This window comes from Sphaerodactylus townsendi, linkage group LG11 (genome assembly GCF_021028975.2).
Source record: "Sphaerodactylus townsendi isolate TG3544 linkage group LG11, MPM_Stown_v2.3, whole genome shotgun sequence".
Lineage (NCBI taxonomy): Eukaryota > Metazoa > Chordata > Lepidosauria > Squamata > Sphaerodactylidae > Sphaerodactylus > Sphaerodactylus townsendi.
In genome coordinates this window covers 34,702,490-34,728,840 of record NC_059435.1, presented here as the reverse complement: position 1 = coordinate 34,728,840, position 26,351 = coordinate 34,702,490, and the positions used below count along the sequence as shown (strand labels likewise).

At 40.5% G+C, this 26,351-nt stretch overlaps 1 protein-coding gene across 3 annotated transcripts in view; it reads left to right on the top strand.

Moving 5' to 3' along the window:
* Positions 1-26,351, top strand: part of RARB (retinoic acid receptor beta) — a 400,206-nt gene that overhangs the window by 109,084 nt on the left and 264,771 nt on the right. The window contains exon 1 of one of the 3 annotated variants that reach the window (XM_048511373.1): positions 1,167-1,183. The exons of the other annotated variants lie outside the window; for them this stretch is intronic. The gene's annotated coding sequence lies outside the window, so the exon portion shown is untranslated. Of the gene's footprint in view, positions 1-1,166; positions 1,184-26,351 lie in introns of those variants that run through there. 3 annotated transcript variants of the gene reach the window in all.

The following is a 26,351-nucleotide window of genomic DNA, read 5'->3' as shown; positions in this document are numbered from 1 at the left end:
CTTGGGTCAGGGCCATGGTTGTCATGGAGGTCATGAAGTCCTGAATCACTCTTAATTCATAACATTTCAAAATATGCATTATTTTGATTGCATTTCCCCCTTTTATTTAATCTTGCTTTAGAGTCCTAATGAAATCTATATATCAGCAAGATAGTTCATGTTTTTGGCACTTCCTTAAGTGCTCTTCAGGTAAGAAGTGGTCCATCTAGTTATAAAATGTTAATTTTGTATAATGTGACATTTTACATCTCTTAACTGTTTTGATCCGAAGCTCCAAAGTCTTTTTTTCATGCACAGTGTGGTTGGGGTCTTCTTTGTGAATGGATTGTTTCTTACAATTGAACTAAATGCAGAAGTAAAAATGTAAAAATGAATCCTCCATTGGACCCTATGAATCCAAGCAAATGGCAAGCGTCCAGTAGTTTCAATTGCATGTATATTATTTGGTGCAATGAGCCATTTATTCTTCAGGGTGCTGTAAAAAATGGAAATCAGTCTGAACAGGTGAGAAGGAAGGGTTGTAGTAAAAGGGTTTTGACCAGTTAGTGGTACCTGATATTAATAAAGGTATCCTTTTAAACAAAACTGGTTTTAATTAAATAATAATAATATTGTGACTCCACCAAGTAATTTCCTCGCTGCAACTATAATTTGTCCTAATGCAGATGAATGTTCTGTGTTTTTTTTCCAGACAGTATGTTTTATGTAAATTTCTGTTGAATCCCCTTTATCATTGTAATGTGCAATGTTTCTTTAGATATCTTTCAGGATATCTGGGTTGAGTCCAAATTATACAGGGTAGTTTTGAATGCAGTTATTCAATTGGTAATAGATTTTTCTCTCACCATCGGTGGCAATAGAAGTCATTTGATGCCAGGGGCTGGATTAAATGTTTCATCAGTTGTGCCTGTTTAGGGATCTTTATGGAACAACAAGTTAGTCCCCTGGGCAAGTCCTTGTCAACTGCAATAAAGAGATCCACACGAGCGAGAGAGATGTATTTTTGCAGGATTTACTGTGAGGCTAAGATTCTGTATTGGCTGGCTGCTTTCTTTAGCTGCTTCCAGTTTGGCTTAAGAACAGTGACTTATTGGTAAATATGTTGTGCTTTTGGGGTCCAAAGGATTTTCATCATTTTCTAACCAAGTGGATTTACAAGCAGCTTTCCTGTGTGTGAAAACAAGTGAAAACAAGTGAGTATCTGCTGAATACAGACACTGTGGTAATGATGCTGGTGTTATTTTACCATAAATATTCTGCAGCTTTAAACTCACAATCAAGTAGCACTGCCTAGTTTAATTCAAGATACTGTCTGCGCTGTGGAGCGGAGATAATCTAATGCTTTTCTGATGCTAGATTCCTTGACTTCTATTTAGATCACTCTCTCTATTCCCTGTATACCCAGCAAAAATCAGTGCATGATGCTAATTTTTTTTAAAAAGAAGTATATATGCTTCATTTGGAAAAAGCTAAGTGGGTTTAATAGGATGTGTAGGGGTAGATTGTGTTGAGGTTTATCTTGGAAGTCTGCTTTTTATCAACTAAGAAATTAGATTGTTTTAATTTATTCAGGTCTTTCTCTCCCAAAGAGTCCTTATCCATAGCTTCTTTTATAATGTATTCTGTGTTCAATTCACTTAGAAGTTATTACCCATAGTTTGCATGTTACCACAAAGTTAATGTTGCATGATTTTAAAAAAGACTTCTTTGGGGTACTTTTTAGGATGTAAATGGGTGATATTATGCCTCATTGCTTTTTAGTTTAGAGGGGGGGAAACAAAGAGAAAGGGTGCAATAAAAAGGTTTAATAAAACTCTGCAGGGTGAGAGAAAAGTGGATGGAACATTTCTTTCTCATAACACAAGGGACCATCCAAAGAAATGCTTTGGCAGAAAATTCAGGACATTTGTGAAATTCATGACTTCAAGAGATGGTACAAATAGTAACTATCTGGTTGAAAGGCTTGGAAAGGTGATTAGACAAATTCAGGAAGACAGGGATTCAAGCTTCCATGTGGGCCCTGAGGATCCTGTGGAATTACTTGTCATCTCCAGACTACAGAGACTGGTTCTCCTGAGAAAATGGCTGCTCTAGAAGATTTATTTATATTAAACTTGCACCTCACCCATCCCTGGCCACAACCAAGCTTGAAGGGGCTTACAGCATTGTACCCCATTGAGGTCCCACTCCTTCCCAGGCTCTATCTCCAAGTCACCAGGAGCTTCCCAACCTGTATCTGGCAACTCTAACCCCTTGTCCCCCACTGGTGGTCAGTGGGGACCTGGCAATCTTAAACAAAGATAAATTTATCAGAGGTTGTTAGCCATGACTGATCTAAAGTGCAGCTCTAGGATTGTTGTTGGAGGCCAAATATATCACATTACTCCTGTGCTGAAAATTCAGAACTGTTTGCCTGTTGCCACTCATAATTCAAAGTGCTGGGAGTTAGCTTGGGATCAAGGTATGTGAAGTCCCATCCACTTCTGTATTGTCCTGCCCATCAACTAAAATTATCACCCCAAGGACTGCTGTATGTGCTGTTGATTGTGAAACAAGGCAAGTGGCTACCTGGGACAGGGCTGTCTTGATGGTGGTTTTTTGGAATGCTCTCTCCCTGGACACTTTCCTGATACCTATGTTATGGACTCCATACAAGACTATTTCTTTTCATCCATGCTTTTTAACCATATTGAACAAGATCTTGGAGAGGATGCTAGGAATATTCTAAATAAATAACACAGCTGAAGGGAGCCTCTCTGGTCGAAAGAAAAAATACTATTGCTAAATTGTTGTTGGGGACAATCAATAGGCAAGGGCTTTTGCTTTCACACTTCTTGTGGTCATCTTAAATGTGCTGCTTTGTCATTAGGAACTCTGAATGATGGACCTATTTTCTTTGGCTTGAATGAGAATACTGGTCTAATGGCTGAAAATCAAAATTATAATTACAGACAATGGAAGACTTTCGATGGTTGAAATTTACACTTAAAATCATTATGATCCTTTTAAAAAGAGTTAGGATTTGTATCAGGTAGATCTGATGAGAAATTCTGATGAATTCTGGAACCCATTGGTGGCTTTGAGAAAGTTACTTCATCGATACTTTGACCTGTGATCCTCCATACACTTACATGGAAGAAATTTCCTTTCAAAATAGTAGGACATAGGACCACTTCATGTGCCATGGAAAATAGCATGTAATATTCCTGTATACCGCATGTAACTGGTAGTGTACAAGATCCATAATGACTGTGTGTACACTAGGCCTTGACAAATGCCAGGTGCAGGGCATCATGGCTTCATGATGATTCTGTGTTTTGCCTGCAGTTTCTCTTCTGCTCCTGCCTGCTGAAAGCTCTGAAATTCAGTTGGACCAGCCAGCCCTGCCTCTTACTGAGAATCCTAGGCTGAAACTAGGGGAGTGCACCAAATTTTAAATTATTTTTTGGATTCTGGTTTCATGGAGCTGAAATTTCAGCAAAGTTGAAAAAACCAAATACCGGTATTGGTAATATTTTTTCCCTCAAAAGCCTCAAATTTTTGGTTCCATTATAGCCTTAGGAATTTTTGAGGTTCTTTGGAAACTTCTTCCCAAGGTAGAGGCCCCAAATTTGCAGCTTAGCTGCTGATGACTCTCCTTACAAGAGTGCCCAAGTTTGGGGGAACTTGGGTATAGGGGGTCCAACTTTATGGGCCCACAAAGGATGTTTGTACATACTTTCAACAAAATTAAATTTTCCGCACATCTAATTTATAAAACTTTAACTACCTTTTTAATCTGTATTTTATCTATTAAGACCTGAGTTCTGTTTGTTTGGGAATTATTTGTTTTAAGATTAATATGAAAAAAGAATCAAATTCAGATGAAGTTTCACTGGTAACTGTACACATGTTTAGATCATATTTTAATTATTCTGCTCTATGGTGGATTCTGCACAGGCCAAACATAAAGGTTGTAGGATAGTATATAAAGTGTTTGGGGAGGGGGACTTCACACAGGTTCCATTCCCAAAATGAGTTTGGCCCATTTTATTCCCTTTAATCCAGGATTTTTGAAGATTGCTGAACCAGCAATCCTTTTATACAGCCCAGAGTTGCCAGATTTTGCACAATCCCACACGAACACAACAGGCAGGAAACACTTTCCCATCCCTTCCACCCATTCACTTTAGGTTCTGCACTGTCCACAATCAGGGAGAATCCACCTGCCTGCCATTCTGTGAAGGCTGCCCAGCAGGTTGCAGGCAGATTCTTTAAGTGCCCAAAAGGGTGCAAAATCCCTGAAGCACAACTTTATGCTGGCACAGCAATGCAGGGTGCACGTTCTTCTGGTCAGCATCCACCCTTCTCCCTGTTTGCAAAGAAACACACCTCTGCAGCCCCAGACTGGCTCCAACAGCCAATTTACCCCCACCCCATCAGAACTGTTAGTCTATAGAGGCCAGTATTGCCTATTATTCCCACTGATGACTGATCAGAAAAGTTGTATAATGTTTCTAAATGGAGGAGATGAATCCAGAGTTCTCCTGGGCATAAAAGATGAAAACACTCCAAGTTGTTAAAGCTTTCAATTCCCATTTTCCCACTTCATATTCACAAGCCAATGGGCCTCTTGTTCGGGCCCTTTGTTTATATCTAGATATCCTGTTCTTTTTGTGTTGTGAATGAAAAACAAACAAGATTGAGCAAATAGACCTCTGACTAATGTGGGGTTTTCAATTTGCATTTTAACTAACAATTAACATTCATTGGAGATATTATGTTCATTGAATAAAGATTATAATCAGCTGAAAATATCCACAGCCCACAATAAGAAATTGGAAATGCAGCAAGCTGCAGCTGTACCGGGGAACACCCGTGCAATCAGCTATGGTCTCTTTGGGATGTGAGATAATAACAATGAAGTTATTAGACCCACTAGAGATAATGTGCAGTAGTTACTACCTCTCACTACAGTTCATTGTAAGATGTAGGTTGATTAGGTGAGTAAAATGAGTTCCCAGAGTGTACTGTGTCCTGTTTTTCTACCACATTTTTTCTTCATTGAATAAAATTTCACCAGAGGATTATATGGCATAAATAGCATTTATCTCATGAAAGTTAAAAGTTGTTTATTAGTAAAATCTTTCCAGGTAGTCTTTGGAAGATTGTATAATTTTTACAACTAATTGCTTATACAAATGTTAGAACTACCATAATTCCAAAAAAAACCCTAAAATTATGTAGAATAACAGAAACTTTGATCAAATTATACGTGTGTGTGTGTATTAAAAACTGAGAAAAATCCATGTTGTTTAGCTAGATATATAGGTGCTTTCCCTAGTGTAATTCCCCTTTTTGTAAAATTATACTTATACACTTGTCTTAATCCTTTATCTGTTACTTTCATACATACATACATACATACATACATACATACATACATACATACATACATACATAAGCCTTTATTGGCATAATCAGAAGCAGATACATAAATAGATAATAAAAGCAGAAGGCCCCGCAAAGACCATATCAAATACGTGCTACAGGGAGCTCTCAGCTATTTCCATTATAATATTAGTGACCTCTTCACAAAAACCAGGGTCCGAGTTATTCAACAATAGAGATAACCTAGTCAGATCAGGCAGCCCAGATTGAAAGAAAGAATATAGAGTGGAATATTTAGATCTGATTTTATCAAATCTGGTGCAGTGCAAGAGTTGGTGGGCCAGGGTTTCGACCACATTAGATTTGCAGCTGCACAGCCTTGCAGATTTATGTAGGTTATTGTACCTACCCTTTAGTAGGGCAGAGGGCATAACATTAAATCTCGCAATGGTAAGGGCACTCCTTGCACGTGGGTTCGTTAGGGGCACGTGGGTTTATGAGGAAACTTTCATAGATATGAAAATACTAGTAGAGGTGATATAGTAGAATTCTGTGTTCAATTGAGAAGGGAGTGAGTGAAGAAAAAATGACCTGGTTTGGCCGTGGAGGCACTTTCCTCTGGGAAAAGGTGCCCTTAAAAGATGCTCTTGAGTATCTTACATCAGGGGAAGTCTTTTTCCACTGGAGGAAGACACCTTTGCTAGCGGGAAAGATCTGCAGAATCTAACCCATGATCTAGCCACAGTTAAATACTTTTCCTTCACCAGAATAACAAATATTAGACATATTCACTGTTTTTCCTATTTGTTTTCGTTTTAATAATAAATGAAGGGTTTATTGTTTTGCTTTGTCATTGTTCAATAATTTAATTCACATTCCACACTTTTATAGCCTTCCCATAACCATTCTGTCTTATTGTTAGGAGACTTCCTTGAACTGTGCCAGTCTGGTTGATTTTTCTGCAGTTCTTTAGAGGCACAGAACTTAAATCTCTGCCTGAAATCCCCAGGTTGCCAATTCAATACCTGCATGAGATTGAGTCCTTTTACTCCCAAGTTGTCTTGTGATTTTTGCAAATACTTCCTCCTTAGGGCTTTCCTGTATTTTGCTGCCTTTTGGTACCTAGTGTGGGATCTACTTTTCTAGCACTGAGAACTTTGCAAGGAGCATGCTTTTCAGGCAGGGACGTAGGTTTAGATTTTTATGGGGAGGTTCGGGGGGCCAAACCCCCACCTTCCCCTAGGCCAGTCAGCCCTTATATCGGGCTTATCATCTAATGTGACTCGCCGCCTCCCCCCTTTTCCCTCTTTCCCGGGGAGAATTTTAAAATTGGGGTAGGCGGACGCCTCTTTTTATTGTTACCGCTGTTTTAATGGTTTTAATAATTCTATTATATTTATATTGTGTTGTACACCGCCCAGAGCCCCTCGGGGATGGGGCGGTATAAAAGTCCAAGCAATAAATAAATAAACAATAAATAAATAGGGCATGGCCACGCCTCCCCAAGCCCCGCCCCCGGCCTAGCGCTTATAAAAGCAGTTCTCCGAGGTCGGGGATGGCAGACTCTCCTTCCCTGCCCTGCCCTGCCCTGCCTCTCCCCTCTGGGCAGAGGCATAGAGGGAAAATGGAGCCTGGTGCAAAATCTGAGTTTTGCGCCCCCCCCGGCAGGCGCTGTGATGCTGGAATCCACCCCCCAAACAGCATCACTTTCAATGCTGTTTAAACTAGAGAGCCCAAATTCTCCTTTTAAATCCACCATAGAGGGAGAATCTGGGGTCCCTAGTTAAACAACATTGAAAGTGATGCTGTTTTGGGGTGGATTATCCCTCACCCTGAAACAGCATCACTTTCAATGTGGCGTAGTGGTTAAGAGCAGGTGCATTCTAATCTAGTGGAACCGGGTTTGATTCCCTGCTCTGCCACTTGAGCTGTGGAGGCTTATCTGGGGAATTCAGATTAGCCTATGCACACCCACACACCCCAGCTGGGTGACCTTGGGCTAGTCACAGCTTTTTGGAACTCTCTCAGCCCCACCCACCTCACAGGGTGTTTGTTGTGAGGGAACAAGGGCAAGGAGATTGTAAGACACTTTGAGTCTCCTACAGGAGAGAAAGGGGGGATATAAATCCAAACTCTTCTTCTGAGGACCTCAGATTCTCCCTTTAAATCCAAGGGGGTGGATTTAAAAGGAGAATCTGGGGAAATTTGGGGGATGCCTGCTGTCAGAGGTGCAATTGTTAAGCTAGAAGCACCAAACTTTCAGGGGATCTTTAGGAGTCTCTCCTAATGATACCACCCAGGTTTGGTGAAGTTTGGTTCAGGGGGTTCAAAGTTATGGACCCTCAAAGGTGTAGCCCCCATCTTCTATTAGCTCCCATTGGAAACAATGGAGGATGGGGGCACCCCCTTTGGGAGTCCATATCTTTGGACCCCCTGAACCAAACCTCACCAAACCCGGGTAGTATCATCAGGAGAGTCTCCCAAACAATCCCTGAAAGTTTGGTGCTGCTAGCCCAAACAATGCGCCCCTTGTAGGCCAAAAACCAAAAAAGCACTAAAATGTTTTTAAAACCCACAAATGGAAGGGCGGAGCTTCAGACATGAATGGGGGGTTTCAAACCCAAGAACCCCCCCTTACCTACGTCCATGTTCTCAGGCAAAAACACCCTGTCCAGAAATCTTTGATTACATGATGTGAGCTCCTAACCTTGATGTTTTCTGATTCAGGTAGTTTTGCAGCTACACTAGTTGCAACTTTGTCATTTTAGTTTTTATCTGGTTTCGACCAGTCCAAGAAAATGTATTATTTACCAGTAAAGAGGCAGTATCCCTGTGGTCATCGTCATAGTCATTCAGTTTATTAAACTGACTATGTGATGAAGCATGGAATTTCTTGCTGTTGTCCCTCCCTCTTTGCCACTTCACAAATAGAAGACATTAGCAAGATTGCATTGTCTGCCTGTTGTGGAGACAACTACATCTGTTGTGACTGCAAGAACTGATCACATGACTATCTGGTTTCATCAGCGGAAGCTGGAAAAAAAACCCAGATACCTAAGTAGTAAGTCTCAACAAAATAGTTCCAAAACCTGATTATTTTCTTCTTCATGTGCCTTTCTATCTTAGGAGATAGTGGCAGACAAGTGCCTGGGAGCAGGCTGCTTCAGTAGAAAAAATTCAATTATATGAAAAAGCAGTGTGATCGTATAAAAAGATACAATCAAATTCATTTAAATGCATCCAAACAGCTTGCTGGACAATTTATTCACTGTTTGCAACTGTTGAGTAGGATGTGAACTGAACTGGACAGTACTTGAACATAATTTGTAAACAGTAGGCTAAGAAGAATTTAGTTTAAATGGTAGTCAGGTATAAAAGCTTTGGGAGAATTAGGAGAATTCTCCCAAATCTGTAGTTAGTAGAATTCTCCCAAAATTCTCCCAAATCTGTAGTTAGTAGAATTCAAAAGCTTTTTGTAATTTGACTCTACTAACATCTAAATGAGATCTAGAGCTACTGCACACATATTGCAGAAACTGTAATTTTTTATTAAAAACCTGCGATTATTACAGAATTGTCTTTGTGGATAAACTGATAAATGTTTGCAACAGTTGTGGATTATTTAGAATCACTAAATTATCTCAGTATATTGTATGCATGTAGCAACTTCTTTATTGGATCCCTGTTAGGCAAAATATTGTCTATTAAATTGCTATTTTACCCTCTGAGTCATTGTATGATTTTGTATCCTCCCAGTTAATGGTTGTTATCTCCTAATATTACTTCCTTATTGCTCCTTCGACAAAAAACCTAGAGAGGAGCACAGCTTTTAAAATAAATGTTAATAATCACCACCAATACATCAAAATCACCACCAATACATAATCACCACCAGTACATCAAAAGCAGGAAGCCAGCAAGGGAAGCGGTAGGCCCGTTAGATGACAAAGGAACAAAGGGTGTGCTAAAAGATGGCAGGGAGATTGCAGAGAAGCTGAATGAATTCTTTGCATCTGTCTTCACCCAAGAGGAGGTGAGGAACATTCCTGCACCTGAACCAAGCTTCTTAGGAGGCGAATCCGAGGAACTAGCGAAGATAGTGGTAGACAAGGAAGAAGTTCTGGCAGCCATTGATAAACTAAATGTTACCAAATCCCCTGGCCCAGATTGCATTCACCCAAGAGTTCTTAAAGAGTTCAAGCATGAAATTGCTGATCTTCTCACTTTAATATGCAACTTATCCCTGAAATCAGGCTCCATCCCTGAAGACTGGAAGATGGCCAATGTCACACCAATCTTTAAGAAAGGATCTAGGGGGGACCCGGGAAATTACAGGCCAGTCAGTTTGACATCTGTTCCTGGTAAATTAGTAGAATCTATCATTAAAGATAAAATTATAAAACATGTAGAAAAGCAAGGCCTGCTGAGAAAGAGTCAGCATGGTTTTGCAGAGGCAAATCCTGTCTTACAAACTTACTAGAGTTCTTTGAGAGTGTAAACAGGCATGTGGACAGGGGTGAACCGGTGGACATTGTCTACTTGGATTTCCAAAAGGCTTTTGACAAAGTTCCTCACCAGAGACTGTTGAGAAAACTCAGCAATGAAGGAATAAGAGGGGAAGTCCTCCTATGGATTAAAAACTGGTTGAGAAACAGGAAGCAAAGAGTGGGTGTAAATGGGAAGTTCTCACAATGGAGAGATGTTGGGAGTGGTGTCCCCCAAGGATCCGTTTTGGGACCAGTGCTCTTTAACCTATTCATAAATGACCTGGAAGTAGGGGTGGGTAGCGTGGTGGTCAAGTTTGCAGATGATACCAAATTATGTAGGGTGGTGAGAACCACAAAGGATTGCGATGAGCTCCAAGCGGACCTTGATAAATTAGGTGAGTGGGCTCAGAAATGGCAAATGCAGTTCAATGTAGCAAAATGTAAAGTGATGCACATAGGGGCAAAAAATCCAAACTTCACATACACGCTACAGGGGTCAGTGCTATCAGTCACAGACCAGGAAAGGGATTTAGGCGTCTTAGTTGATAGTTCCATGGGAATGTCAACTCAATGCATGGCAGCTGTGAAAAAGGCAAACTCTATGCTGGGGATCATTAGAAAAGGAATTGATAATAAAACTGCAAAGATTGTCATGCCCTTATATAAAGCAGTGGTGCGACCACACTTGGAGTACTGTGTCCAGTTCTGGTCGCCGCATCTCAAAAAGGATATTGAGGAGATAGAAAAAGTGCAGAGAAGGGCAACAAGGATGATTGAGGGACTGGAGCACCTTCCCTAAGAGGAGAGGCTGCAGCGTTTGGGACTCTTTAGTTTGGAGAGGAGGCGGCTGAGGGGGGATATGATTGAAGTCTACAAAATTATGCATGGGGTAGAAAATGTTGACAGAGAGAATTTTTTCTCTCTTTCTCACAATACTAGAACTAGGGGACATTCATTGAAAATGCTGGGGGGAAGAATTAGGACTAATAAAAGGAAACACTTCTTCACGCAACGTGTGATTGGTGTTTGGAATATGCTGCCACAGGAGGTGGTGATGGCCACTAACCTTTATAGCTTTAAAAGGGGCTTGGACAGATTTATGGAGGAGAAGTTGATTTATGGCTACCAATCTTGATCCTCTTTGATCTGAGATTGCAAATGCCTTAACAGACCAGGTGATCGGGAGCAACAGCCGCAGAAGGCCATTGCGTTCACATCCTACATGTGAGCTCCCAAAGGCACCTGGTGGGCCACTGCGAGTAGCAGAGAGCTGGACTAGATGGACCTTGGTCTGATCCAGCTGGCTTGTTCTTATGTTCTTATGTTCTTACCAATCCACTGGTATTTCCAGCTGACCCTGGAAAATTATTACACTGACTGAAATGTATTCGAGCTAATAAATTAAGATCCTGGGGGTTCAAGATGGGAAATTGAACTGTCATTTCAAAGTGAGACTGAGGAACTGAGTGTGACTCAACATGAATGAGAACACATTTGGAAAAATTAATGATTGATATGATAAATGTACCCTGATTTGGATAGCCCAGGCTGGCCTGATCTCGTCAGACCTCAGAAGCTAAGCTGAATTGACCCTGGCAAGTGTTTGGATGGCAGATCTCCAAAGAATACCATAGCCATGAGGTGGAAACAGGCAATGGCAAACCACTTCTGAATGTCTCTTGCCTGGAAACCCCACCAGGGGTCACCATAACTCAATTGTGACTTAACTACAATTAAAAAGGATAAATGTGTTAGAAAGGACACTTTTCTACTGAAGGTTCAGTTATACATACTTTCCTACATGTGACATATATGAAAACAGCTTGCCTATTCCATATAAGCTAGAACTTACAAAAATGTTCAGAATAAGGTGAAGGGTGAAAAGAGACAGAGAATAAAAAAGAGCAACATGAAAGAGGAAAAAAGAGCAACATGAAAGAAGAATGGCAATAGGATTAAAAGAAAAGGCAAGAAAGGAGAGTGTGGATTCTTCACTATTAATCTTTTCTACAAGTCTGTGAAGCTAGACTCTGTCCTTGGCATTTAAACTCAAGGTTGAGAGCTTAGTAAATAATTACAGGCATATTTTGAATTGGTTTTCTGGGTCCCTTTTTGTATGGATGTGGAAGTTTAAGGCTTTAAGGAAGCTAAAACCAAATTGAGCTGAGATACTGCTTCTAATAGAAGTAAAACTCTGTTTATATGAATTCTAATGATAGTTTAGTATTCACAGATACTGTATTTGAATAGAACCAGATAACAGGAAACGGGAATGACTATTACTATTAGGTTTTTTGCTTCTTGCATAAAAGTAGGTTGAATCCGAACTTGATTAGTAGGTTGAATCCAAACTTGATTAGCAAACAGCACTTCCACCAGTAGAATGAAATTTCTCTGTGTCCCACCCACTGAGAGCCAGTGTGGTGTAGTGGTTAAGAGCAGGTGGGCTCTAATCTAGAGAACCAGATTTGACTCCCCACTCCTCCACAAGAGTGGAAGACTCTAATCAGGTGAACTGGATTTGTTTTTCCACTTCTGCACATGAAGTCTGCTGGGTGACCTTGAGCTAGTCACAGTTCTCTCGGAACTCTTTCAGCCCCACCTACCTTACAAGGTGTCTGTTATGGGGAGAAAAAGAAAAAGGAGTTTGTAAGTGTTTTGAGACTCCTTACAGGAGACAAAAGCAGGATATAAATCCAAAGTCGTTGTGTTGTTCTGTGTGCCCACTGAGCTCACAAAATACTGCGCTTGGAGTGGGGAGGGACAATGAGCCCTCAGGAACAGCATTAGGAATGAATTGGAAATAATGAATTGGGAATCTTCAAAGAAAGGATGAGTTATTTAAATGTCCCCGTCTACTGCCAGAACAAGACATTTGGGTCCAACTTATTGTGTACAATGCAGTGTAGCCATTAGTTATTCCTAGTAAGGTCATAATAAGCTATAATGAAGGTTGCTACTGCTGTGAATTTTGTTATAATATGTCAACTTGGCTGCTTGCTTCTGAGGAAAAAAATTCAAAACAAAGAGGAATTAATATACAAGGTTATAAGAAATACGGTACTTAATCTGAACCAATTATATAATGGGACCTATCCCCAACCATGATGAAACAAATATTGTGTATTATAATTAACAGAATTATAATTAACAGAAAAATTAGCAGAATAATTGTTAATATGGAGCATAGGTAATGTTTAAAGCATTGATTTGTATACAACCCCAAATAAGTTAAATTATTTTTCTGTTTCATCAAAAATGTGGCTATCTGTAAAATGAGGCGAGAAGAAAGACTTGCTTATTAGTTAAGTCTGTGCTGCAATTGTAAAGGAGTCAGGGGTGATTCTACATGGGCCAAGTAAAATGGGTTGAGGAACTTTTAAAAAGTATTTGGGGAGGTGGTCCCACAGAACTTGCCCCCCAAATGCTGCTAACCTGTTTTAGTGACCAGAACTTGGGTTAAATGAAGATCACTAATTTAGTGATTCCCCCACCTCTAACCTGGGTTGCAAATGCTTCCTGCTTGCCTGTTCAATTCTCACCACCTTCCCTCCACCATTATGGTGGATCTCCCAGTTGGCCACCATTAGAGTGGATACTCTAATAGGCAGCAGCCATGCTGTGCAGCAGGTGGGGGGATTCTTGGGTTGGGGGTTTCTCAGGGGTGGATTCTCAAATGGGGGGGTTGTCAGCTGTGCAGGTCACACAGAAACTTAGCATTTCCAGGCAAACCATTCTGCCTCCTGCCTCCAGGATCCCAGTGATCCCAGCTGGCCCTCACCCACAGTGCAAATCACGACAGAGGCAGCAGAAACGTGTTCCATGAATCCATGTTGCCTGTGCGGAATCAGGCAAATCTCAGTAAGACCATCACTTCCTTTATGTCCGGGCAAAAACAGAAATATGATTGTCTAGGGCCAAGTAGCCCTAGCTACAGAATTTGTTGTGAGAAGCAACAGGAAAGACTTTCAGGGATTCTGTGGCAGAAAGCTTAATCTCAGAGGAGATTCCAGGTGTAGGGCAAACATCTCATATAAAGATTGATATTACCTAAGATTTCACACAGGGTGTTGTGGTGGATGGCAGAATGACCATTGTGGTTTCAACAAGTTTATTAAGCTAACAGTGAGAACAATTAGAACAATTAGAACAATTAACAGCTACTCAGAAGCTCCCAGCCCGAACTCTCCTTGGTCCCAGCTGTAACTGCTTTGCCTGGTCTCTTATTTCCACCCATCAATTCAAAACTCTTATTTCCACCCATCAATCTCATCACACAGTGCCACCAGAAAGTAGTGTGTTGTGTTAGTTACCACAGGGAAATACCTAGAAATGATTTTAAGCCAGATCTTAAAGGAGGAATACTTTGTGGATGATTAATGAAGAAGACCAGCAGGCCATAACTAGAAACTTTGTGAGACTAAGACAAGAAACTGATAAAAGAGAGACTTTCTGCCAGAGTGACTTGGACTTTTGCAGAGATATTCAGGAGAACCCTGTTCTTATTACCTTAAATCAAAATGAAGCACATCTGTCAGGTTTAAGCACAGCATTTAAACAGTTAGATGAAAAGGTAAGGGAGACATTGAATCAGTTTGGAAGGGTGGTTAAAGGAAATACAGAAATCGGAAGTGGAACAGATAGAGTTAGTGGTCCACTGCTTTCAAGGAAAACATCCCAAAGGAAGCAAGCACGGATGGAGGAGAAGAATGTAAATATGGGTCAGGTTTGATATTGCAAGCTGAAATGGGACTAGCAGATGAAAAGAAGATGGCTATCAGCTGGTTTGCCAGTCTGCTTCTGTGCTTAAGCCAGAAATTTTCTGTTGTGGGCCCAGCCACCTGGTGACATTTCAGTGGGATGAAAATAGCAATTATGACCAAAGACCCACGTCCCAAATGTAAGCTTTACAGATTATTCTTCCAACACAGAAGTTCCCAACCTTTTCTGAGCCTTCTAGGCTTTTTTTTTTTTTGAATTTTCACAAAGGTTAGTAGGCATTACTACAAAATAAGTGCACCAAGCTAGCTTGTTGTCAGGACCAGTGGTATGCAAAAATTCTTGCATGTGGTCCCCCAGCTTTGTACATGCATGCATGGGTCTTTTTTGGGTTTAGTGACTATGCCCACAACATCATGAAATACAAACCATCTGGGAAGTCATGAGTAGATCTATGCAGAATCCTTCTTATAATTACATCAACATTTACTGATAATGCATTTACTGTTCCATTGTCAAAATGTTGTCTTTAAAATACAACTAAGGAATATACAAAAAAGGGAATATAGCGAAATGCAATGATTATACAGAGAAGATCTACTACACACAGGCTACAGGTTGTGATGGAAGTGAAAGTGACTTGCTAAAATGTCGTCTTTTAAGAATTCCCATTAAAAAACTTTAAAGGATGAAATTCTGATGAGTTTAGACTAGTTTAATTAACTTTACTAGGATTTGCATGCGAAATATTTGCAGCTATAGGATGTCAGCACGGGATCACATATAAGAAGGCTAAAACATCTCCATTTTCCGAAACCTCAACTGTGGTGAGGTAATTATGGTGCATTTTCTTGTCCATTGTTTGGAAGTGACTTCACAGGAAATCTGCCACTTACCCCCAACATAATCTTGTTCTCTTGTATCTGGTTTCTCAGGGCTCTGCAAACAGTAAAATTGTTAACCCATCTCTTGAACTGCCCATTTATCTTTCCATTTTAGAAAAAAAAATGTGTCATGAATGACTAATTACAGAAAAATGGAATAAAACAGAAAATGCTGGGAGAATGAAAGCTGTATAGGCACTGCTTATGAATGTATGGATATTAAAAGTATGTGACTTTTTATTCATTTATACATTTTTTAAAACATTCTTTCCATTAATTGCCAAATCCCACAATTACTTTTTGAAGTTTTAAAAAGAATGGCAACTGTCTTGTGGCTGTAGTTTTGACATGAATTACACAAAGTATAGATTCACCAAATCCACAGGTGACCTAGCTTCACAAGCTACATGAAAAACATTCTGGGATACTGTGGAAAAGGGGACCTTGCACATCTTTGTCATGGACAGATGTGTGAACTGCAGAAATGGCTACAGCTTGCACACTGTCTCATTTGCATGTTGTTCTGAAAAAGCAAAAAGTGAGTGTGCATGTTCTCAGCCACAGAGCATGATCCACTTTTCTTCACACCAAGATTAGACCAGGTACTTTGGAGGGAAGAGAGCAAACTATAGGCTGTGGTTTGAACTTTTATATATGTTTCCAATTCTTGTGTTTTGGTGCGCCAAAGTGCATATCACATATATAGGCTACAACATCTAGAGGTATTGATGGAATAGAATATATTGCATAATTGATACTGATTTAGATTCGTTTTTGCTTTGTGTAGGCACAAACTCTTCTGTAGGCACAAACTCTGCTGTCTAAACACAGTCTTTAAATTAATTGATTAAGTATACCGCTATGTATCTATAACAATATCAGTATCTCTGTCAATAAACAAATATTTGATCTGTGCCCTTATTTTACTATTATTGTATCCTTGTTCTAGTATAATGCCAAGTTTTGTGACTAGATGCCACATTGTAAGTATGTATTTGTCTGGAAGAAACAGTTAGGATCTGGCAGATAATTCGGTTAATGTCAATTAACGGCTTAGGGGTTCACTTTCAAATAAATTAGTGTCATGGTGTTGCATGGGGATGTTTGGAGACTCATTTCGTCAGAAAGAATACTAACACAACTTGTTGGAATAGAAATCGGCCGCAGCCCAAAATTTATTTAACACATAACCAAGAAACCTTGAAGCTGGGCGAGCATACCAGAGCACATCCTGGCCCCCAGGTAGCAAACCGCTGAACCTGGTTATAGGGCAGCCCAAGCTGACCCCTTAGGCCCTTCGGACAGAACCCCTGTCCGGCACATCCCCCGAGGGAACGGAACAGGAAGTTACTAGGTGCCACAAGGATGCAAACCCAATTTGTGACACCCCTCCCTGCCGGGCAGCGAGCTCTCAGCGCAGCCCCCAGGCTTGGCTTTCGAGAGCTCTATCGCCACCACGGACCTCATAAGGAGGCCCCCGAGGTGGGAAGGTCCGGCATGCAAGCTTCTGCCTTCCCCAAATAGGATGTGCTCTTATGCCCTACCGCCCAGTGAACTGCGACAAACATAACAATATGAACAACCCCTCAAAAAACCCCTTCCAATTGGGACGGGGAGGGAGGGCCTTAAAACGATCTGGCCTTGAAAGAGGCCCAACCCCCGCCGACGCAGCCTTTAAGGCTGCCAGAGGCCCCTGTCACGTGCCGGCACCCGGCCACGTGACCGCCTCATCCGGCCGGCGGGAGGAGGTAGAAGCCTCCAATCGTCCCTCCCCCCTTGCAACGGCGCCTCCAGGCTGAAGCCTGGGGCGCGATTTCACAGTTTTTTAGATTACATTTGCTGAATTTTTTATGTCATTTTGTTTGTTACAAGCGTTTTGAAGCATAAGCACTTTGGAAAGATTTTAATCTTCAGCAAGCATATAAAAATACCTTGGCAAGTGCTAATAATTTTTTTTTGGGGGGGGGGAGAATTTCAGCTACTTGTAAAGATGCTTCATGGTTCACAAATACCAGACTGCTGTGAAAATGTCAGAGCTGTTACTTGTTTGTAGAATTTTTTTTTACCCTATTCAGCACTTACCCTTTTGTGTTGATAATTTGTCGATTCGGCGTCTACATGAACTGCTGATTTTGGCTGCATGAAAAAATTGCTAAACACTTTCCCCTCATTTTTAATTCATACATTGTCACACCCTTTCTGTACTTGGATGAGAAAGGAGGTTTTACTAAATGCAAAAATTCATTGTTTTGATTCAGACTTTTGAATGTTTAAAAAGAAGGAAATAATTATTTTTTAAAAAATTATTGCTGTTGTATTAGCTTTAGGACTGGAAAAGAATGTATATTACACTTGAGTCTTCTTGTTTGGATTAAAATATGCAGCCTTTTTACCAGCCTTATACTGTGATCTAGCTATGTCCCATTAAGCAGTTTTTATTTGACAACGAGGAAAAAAAATTCCCCTTTTTCCTCCAAGGAATACATCTCCTTCCAGATGCTTGTATCTAAAAGGCAAAAGGATATGTTAAGTTCCATCTATAAACAGAATAAGCTAATTAAGAGTTATTACTTCGGAGATTGGTACAGACCTTTCAGAATTAGATGCATGTTCCTCTCAGATATCCATTAGTGACTAATAAGATAATGCAGATGGACCATTCAGTTTCCTGTTTCCTTCTATTGTACTGTATATGGACCAATGGAATGGGCTGGACAATAACGGGATGTCCTTCTGCCTCCTGCCTCCTGATCAGTTCTCAAAGAATGTTTGTTATTAGATTGCGTTTTTTCTTTCTGTTTAGTTTCACAGCACTATGCTAATGAAGGAAATGTAATACTCTGAGGGCCAGTCTCCCCTCTTCTTCATCAAGAAAGGAAAACCTTCTGTCACTGTAACTAGCTAATTCAGTATAATTTCTTTGTCATATAAATATAGTGTTAAATTACAAAATCAGGCCTGTTGGAAAACTATCGCAGCTCCTCCTTCTTTGTGGAACATTTAAATACTATCTTTTTGTAAAGTCAGCACAGGTATTATTTTATAATGTTTTTATTGTCCACCTAAACTTCAGTAACTTTGGATAAGATTAATGTATTTACAATATTTTGGAATGAGTGAATCTGTTGGGAAAGGAGGGAAGCAAGAGCAAACAATTAAGAATTCTAATACAATAAGGAAATTTGACTTTTGTAGCTCCTTCCAGGTGTCATATTTGTGATTCAACATCTCTTTATGTTCAGATACTCTTGAAGAAATGGTAGAAGTAAATTATGGTCAAAATGTATTTGCCTTTCATTTCTTTATAACTTTGTGTTAAGATGTGCTTCTGGCTTGGTTCCTCTCAAGAGTTCTTACTGAAGTTATAAATGCCAGACTGAAGCTGGTCTGCAGTCCTAATAAGGCTGGCAAGCAGGACCCATAGTTTGCTACATCTGAAACAGTGGTAAACAATTGTTCACAGATCGTTGCAGCTGAAGATTCCATCCTGCCAACATCCTTCCTCTGGTGCAAAGAGCTTTTTCCCAGCAGGTTCCACTCAGTCCATTGGAGGAAGATTTTTATTTTGGATAAAGGCTCCACTGTTAGTGGAATGGAACCTTTGATGGAACCTTTGGATCCAGCCCAAAATGTTTGAACTATATGAGCAAGAGAGGGAAGGAACTATATGAGCAAGAGAGGGAGGGAAAACAATTCCACAAGCCCAAGGTCTTGAACGCTTAGAACCAACCTTATATCTTTTTTTTAAATTTTGGGGTAGCAAGAAGAAATTCACTAATATACATTTTAGCATACCATAGTTGTTCTTCATATTCTCTTTGTAGGCATATGTCAGCATCTCCTACTGGACATCCCTACAAGGTACCCTTCTGAAACAAACAAGACATGACTTTGGTTTCTGTTCATAGGCTTATTATTTTCATCAGACAGTTAACAACACTTGTGCAATCCTGAGATCACAGACCACACCTCCCTCTTACCCTGCCTCCCTTTTATTCCTCTCCGGAGGTTTCCTCAATCCTAGAAGTTCCCTGCTCCAGCCTGCTAGTGACTGGCAAGCTGTCTGTTGAGCCCTGCTGGCCTGGGACTGGCTCTTTAGCTTTCCTGGTTCTTCTCCTTGATTTCAGCCTGAATGGGGCTGTGTTAGTCTTGTCCCACACTCTGAGGCTGCAGAAAACTGCTGATTGCAACTTGGCTAGGGCGTTGCTGCCTCCACCCTGCTACCTGGAACTGTAGAAGCCTACTGTTGCTCCTTGGACCCTCCTGCGATTTCTCTGCAATTCCTCCCAGCTTCTGGCTTCCTAAAGGTCCCTGCTTCTTTTGGTATGTCCAGGGGCAGGGCTCCCAGTTTTGGGGTTCTCCTGGATCCCTGGAAGGGCATTTGTGACAAGGAGGGGGATGGAACAGGCTGCTGGGTACTGGGAGGAAGCTCTGTCCCTGGACAGAATACCTGTTCGCTCCATGGTTGTATATAGCACAATTAGCAGTGGCATATCTGCCTAGGGACATCCCTGGGCGCAACTAATCTGTCATGTGGGGGGCTGGCTATACTGATTCACGGCTTCAAGTTACCCTCTGAATGTAACCCTCTGCATATAGAGCTGCCCTGGAACATGACCTGGAACCTTCAGCCAGCCATTGGGATGATATGATGGCCACCTTAAGGCTCTATGACTGCCTTGACTTTCAGTTTCTAGATTCAGATCAAAACCTTTCATGACAAATGGCCCATACAATTGAAGGACTGCCTTTCCTTGCCCAAGCACCAGTGTCAGTCTTCCTGGCAAAGTGTTTTGCCTATGACCTCTCTGTAATTCACTTCTACAGCATGAACTCATGCTTTTTAAGGTATGGAACAGCCTTATAGAAGAGGTCAGGAGGGCTCCTGAAACTAGTGATTTGAATCTGAGCAAAAACAAAATGTGGGGGATACTTTATGACTGCTGATAAGTTTTTATATTAGGGTCATTTTAATATAAGAGAAGAAGAGTTTGGATTTATCCCTCACCTTTCTCTCCATTAAGGAGACTCAAAATGGCTTACAAACTCCTTTTCCCTTCCACTCCCCACAATAGACATCTTGTGAGGTAGGTGAGCTGATAGAGTTCTTAGAGAACTCTAGTCCAACATCGCCCAGCAAGCCTCATACGCAGGAGTGGGAAAACAAATCCAGTTAACCAGATTAGAGTCCATCTGCTCTTAGCCACTACATCATGCTGGGAGATCTGGATTCATATGAACTATTATTGAAGAAGATTTACATGCATTTACCAGTTCTCAAGTTGGGATGTTTTTGTGATTGTTTATTTGAGTGCTGAGATATTCTACTGAGGTGTTCTACATTGGGGTATTCTACTATGGATAAGCAAGAATTATTCTGAGGAAGACAATTTCAAAATGGGGAATGTGCCAGCAGCCTGTCTTTTATCTGTTTACCCTGAAGAAAGATTACAGATTTAATTATTTATTGCCAAGAATTTATCTTTGAGAAAGATTACAAAATGGGTAAGGACTTCTGGCTTCTTGCCAAGAGTTTATCTGTGAAAGGGATGTTCATCTCAAAGAAGGATTACAGAATGGAGGAGGACGTTTTGACTTCCTCCTCCATTCTGTAAAACCATATATATATGTATGTATGTATCTTTGGTTATTTACTAACTTTCAGATTGTGTTCACTTATTCAGATAAATTATTAAGGTGATGTAATTAGCTTTTTCCCTACAGTTTTTGTCTTTGCACTTTGTAGATTTGGTGTGACGTAGCTATCATGTTTTTCTCAGACCTGGGACCAAACTACGGCTGCTGACACTACTTTAGATAAAATTAAAAATTAAAATTAAAAATTTCCATGAGTGTCTAATCCTTATTGGACGTATGATGCAGTACCAAGTTATCTTGTTCACCCAAACAGTTCTTTTCAAGTACTAAAACAGCCATGGGAGAGAGCTCTTTTGGCACTTTAAAAGGCGAGGAGGGGGAAACAAGATCACTTGTTGCTGTACTATCATGGTTTGATCCAAATCAGGTCCTTGTGGTAATTTTTAAATTATTACGTTTTTATCCAAAATGTTGTGGTGGCCATGGACTAGAGTCAGTGGTGGGATTCAAATAATTTAATAACCAGTTCTGGTGGTGGGATTCAAATAATTTAACAACTGGTTGTTTACAAGCACCATTTTAACAACCGGTTCTGCTGAAGTGGTGCAAACCTGCTGAATCCCACCACTGGACTGGACCCATGTCCACCTTAAAGTGTAGTTTGACTTCTAGATTCTGGTTGTCAGTCTAACAGTAAGCTTATACATATTTTAAATAAAAATAGTCCTATTTTAGTTGTGAAGAAGTGTGATGTTGTGGCTAGTGTTAGACTAGGATCTGAGAGACCAAGGTTGGACTTGACACTCTGCTAGATGAACGTAGGCTAGTCAGTCTCTCTCATCTTAACTACAGGGTTGTTATGTGGATAAAAATGATTGGTAAAGACACAGGATGTCTTTGAAATATATCTCTGTGAAGGAGTTAACATGACACTCATGAATAAGTATTCAGTCCAGTTCATTGAAGCAGAGGTGTGGATTATCACTTCCTTCTATTACAGGATCCTGGGAAGAGGAATGAAAAGATTGAGTTTTGGACAATTATAGGAGAATGTGGACCACATTTAAATATGGTCAGCAGCAATGTGAATGTCCCCATATAGATGTGTTTGAAGTCAAAGAATAGCTGCATAGATGCAGCAAATTACAATAAATTAAATTAATAAACTCTTTGAGCATCAGCAAATGAGCTGTTCTTTTCCACACCAGTGCACCAAAGATGGTTTTGAACGTAATGTTATTTTCCAGGAAAGATTTTATGGGTAATTTATGTGAAAGTAAGGTAATAGAGAAACTGGAAAAGGGAAAAAAAGAAGCAGAGGTCACTAGCTCCTCTGCATCAAGATATATATTTTTCACTTCCCACCCCACCCCCAGCAATATACTAATGCTCTGTAGCTTTGTAATGTAAGGGAAATAGCATAGAGCAGACAATTTCACTAGGCAAATGTTATTTGTTCTGTGTTCTGCTAAATCTCATTTTCCATTTCCATTCTCTGTGATACTTCAAATGTTGTAAGATTACACATAATCTAAAGAAATAAGATGCATTTTGGCAAAAATAGGAGAACTAACATATGTGCAACCCAGTGTTTCTGGGTTTTTTTTAAAGGCTGAAGTTTTGGCAGTATTCATATAATTTCTGGGGGCATTCTCTACCTTGGCTGAGTTATTGTACATCGTACTTGTTAGTCACTTTATGAGTTAGAATTGAAGTGATATGTGAACAACCTTTAGTGTAGCATCTCCATTCATATTGTTGCAAGCAGTTTTGTCAAAATCTCAAAAATGTTTGAGTTTTTTGAAATGGTTAACAGGACGTTTGCTAAAGCAATGATATCTGTAACAGTGACTGCTTGTGGTGATCAATGCTGTCAACTGCAAACACATTTGAAATACAAATTTTAAATTAGGAATAAATTATTAGTACAAATGTGTGGGTTGTCCTTGAAAGAAAGTAGAGTTGCAAGCAGGGGAGATTTGATTTGGGGGCAAATTATTTATAAGGCTTATAGCAGAACTGATTAACTCTAGTTTGAAATTGGTGAATTCTGCACAGACCAAGTACAACATTTGCAGGATGTTATAAAAACATTTTGGAGGGGACCTCACACACAGGTCCCATTCTCGAAATGAGTGTGACGCTGTTTATTCCCCTTAACATGGAATTTTAAAAAATTGCTCAACCAACTATTCTTTTGCACAATCTTAAGGTGGAGGCACTCCTATGTGAGCACAACAGGCAGGAGACATTTTAGTTCCCTCCTTCCCTTCCACCCATTCATTTTATGTTCCACGCTGTCCACTGTGTCAGGGAGAATCCATATGCCATTCTGTGCAAGCACGTTGTGGGCAGATTCTCTGAGCTCCTGACATTGTACAAAGTCCCCCAAGCACATTTTCTCCCTGTGTATGACAGCCATATAGATCTACATCAAGACAGTCACTATTGCCCAGCCATTGCAGGGAGGTCCCTTTCCCTTTTTATTTTGTGTGTTGAACATGCTCAGCTATGCAGGTGCAGCTGATTGGATTGTGGGAAAATCTACATGGCTGCAGGAGTTAATTTCTGTATGCCTTTGCAGCTATGCATGTGTTGTAGGAAATTAGAGAGAGAGAGAGAGAGAGAGAGAGAGAGAGAGAGAGAGAGAGAGAGAAGCATCTCAATGCAAAGGTGTGAAAGCATCCCGGATTGTTTCTATGGGCTTCAATCGCTACCTGAATGGGTGAAGGGCACACATGCAAAGGAAAAAAAGGAAAATGGGTCCCTTTATAATGACTGCAACTTGTTATACATATGCTGTGGGAAATCCACCATTTTTTGTGGTATGAGAGACTGACCGGGGATGTTCCATGGTCTGTCATGAGGCTATGATTGTGCATAACCCTAACCCTAACACCCCCCGGAGCCCTTCTGGGGTGGGCAGTATACCAACTTTAATAAATAATAAAATAATAATAATTTCCCAGCCTGGCTTGGTCAAGGCTCCCTTCCTCTCATTCCAAGCTTATGAAACCCCTTGTGTATTCCATGGTTCTAGGTTTCTGCTTCATTTTATCACCATGGGTGCTCTTCTGCTCCAGTGCTACCCAGCGACTCATCATGTGTCAGAGATGCAAGCATTCTTGTAGCTAAACTTGTTCTCTTGTTGCCTTTTACTGTAGACTGTAAATGTTAGGTTGTGTTGTTGTAGTGAGCCTATTTTAAAGTTTCAGCCATCTGGAGCAGGTGATAGAGGAAGATGTTTGTTTCTCTCCAACTACTGCAGAATGAGGAAAAACGTCTCACACTGCAATCCCATGGAGGTTTACTCAGAAGTCAGTCTTACAACACTCAGCATTTTTTACTTCAAGAGAGATTTGTATAGGATTGCTGACTCAGATCTTCAGGAAGCAGAAAGGCAGATGCATCCCCTCTCATCCAGAGAACAGAATGCGAGGGTTTTTTTGGAAGACAACAGTAACTAAAGTAGAATAGGGTATGCATAAGAGGCTGCACCTTCTGTTATGGTCGGGAATATGCGTATGGTTAAGAAATGAAGATCATCCACTTTAGTCTCTGGATGAGAGCTGAATTGTGCCTCTGTTGAGTTCAAAGGATGCTTTTTGCCACTTGGATAGTCAGTAGATTTCCATTTTTTGGAAAATAGGAAAGAAGTTAGTGTTGCTGCCAACATTTATTAGTTTTATTTACTTCATTAATAGCCCACCTTTCTATTGTTAATCAATGCTAACCTTTGCTTTCAAGAATAAGCCTCCTACAAGTTTTATTTAAATCGAATGGAAAATTGCAAGAAAGTCTTAATTTTTATCACACCAATACTGAAAATGAAAGGATGGCAACCTTTTTTAAAAAAATACAATGCAATATGCTGGAGACACAGTCACTTAGGCAGTTCATCTCATTTCTTCTCTGGCTCAAATAGCTACAAAATGTGCACTGACTGTGCACATTTTGGTAATTTGCACTGAGCTCTGCGTGCCTACAGCTAAAATAAATGTAGTTGAAAATATGATACTTTCGTAAACTGTGTTGTTTATTTCAGGAGCTCTGGTTTGTTTTGGAGCAGATGACCTTAATGAAATCAGCCTTTATGTTTTTCTGGCCAACTTGGTCATTGTAAAGAGCTAGAGTCATTGTCATGAGGTTGTGAATTGATGAGAGCCAGAGTCACATTGTGGTTAAAGTCTCAGTCTAGGATCTAGATCTGGGTCAAATTTCCACTGTGCTGTGGAAGCTTGCTTGGTGATCTATGGCCAGACACTTACTAACCTACCTCAGCAAGCTGTAATGAAAGTGAAATGGAGAAAGGATGACAATATAATCCTCTTTGGGTCCCCACTGGTGATTTGTGAGGTACTGAAATAAATCAAATATGGTAAAGAGTAAGTCTCTCTTTTTAAAGTAGCTGTAGGGGGATTTGGATCGGGTGTTATTGTGGTACTAGAATTGGAATTTGTAACCCTTTGTCCACATAAGTCTCCTGTCGGAAACACACACACACACACCACACACATACAGAGTTGCTTTTAGTAGTGGATGGGGAAAAGGCTGAAGATAAGAGCCCTTATTGATTGCTATGGTTGCAGGGATAACCTTAAAGAAGGCTAAATCCAGCTATGTTTTTTCTTTTAAGTTTAGCTGATTTCCCTCCTTCCTGTAGCCCCTGTCTCACTGGGATTGGTCCATGCAGGTTTCTGGCATATGCATTTTTGGTGTTCAAAGGGGATCCCCCTCTTCTTTTTCACCAGCAGAAATGCTGTTTGGTTCCAACTCAAAATTTGTTTGTATAGACCAGTGTTTCCCAACCTTTTCAACATTGCGGTACCCTTGATCTTCCTCTTCATATCTCAGGGTACCCTTGAGGTTCGTTTGATTTTTTTTTTTGCATTTTTAAGGGATTTTTCCGTTTTTGGCCTGTAGGTGGGGGCAGTGGTAAGCAGGGGGAGGGGAGGGAAAGCAGTGTTGACAGCTGCGTTGTTTGTTTGCCTAAATTCGGCATGGATTGGGGGGATTTAAAGGGAGAGCTTCCTTTAAATCTATCCCCCCATCCATGCCGAATTTAGGCAAATAAAACAATGCTGTTTTTCAGTGTTGTTTAAAGAGAGCCCATGAGGCTTCCAACCACCCCCTTTAAAATCCATTTGATACTGGTGTGGGAGGGCAGGCGGTAGCATTGTCATGGTACCCCTGGGACATGTTCATGGCACCCCAGGGTACCACAGAACCCTGGTTGAGAATCACTGGTATAGACTGTAAACTCCTGGATGTGAGGACTTGCCTTATGTTTTAT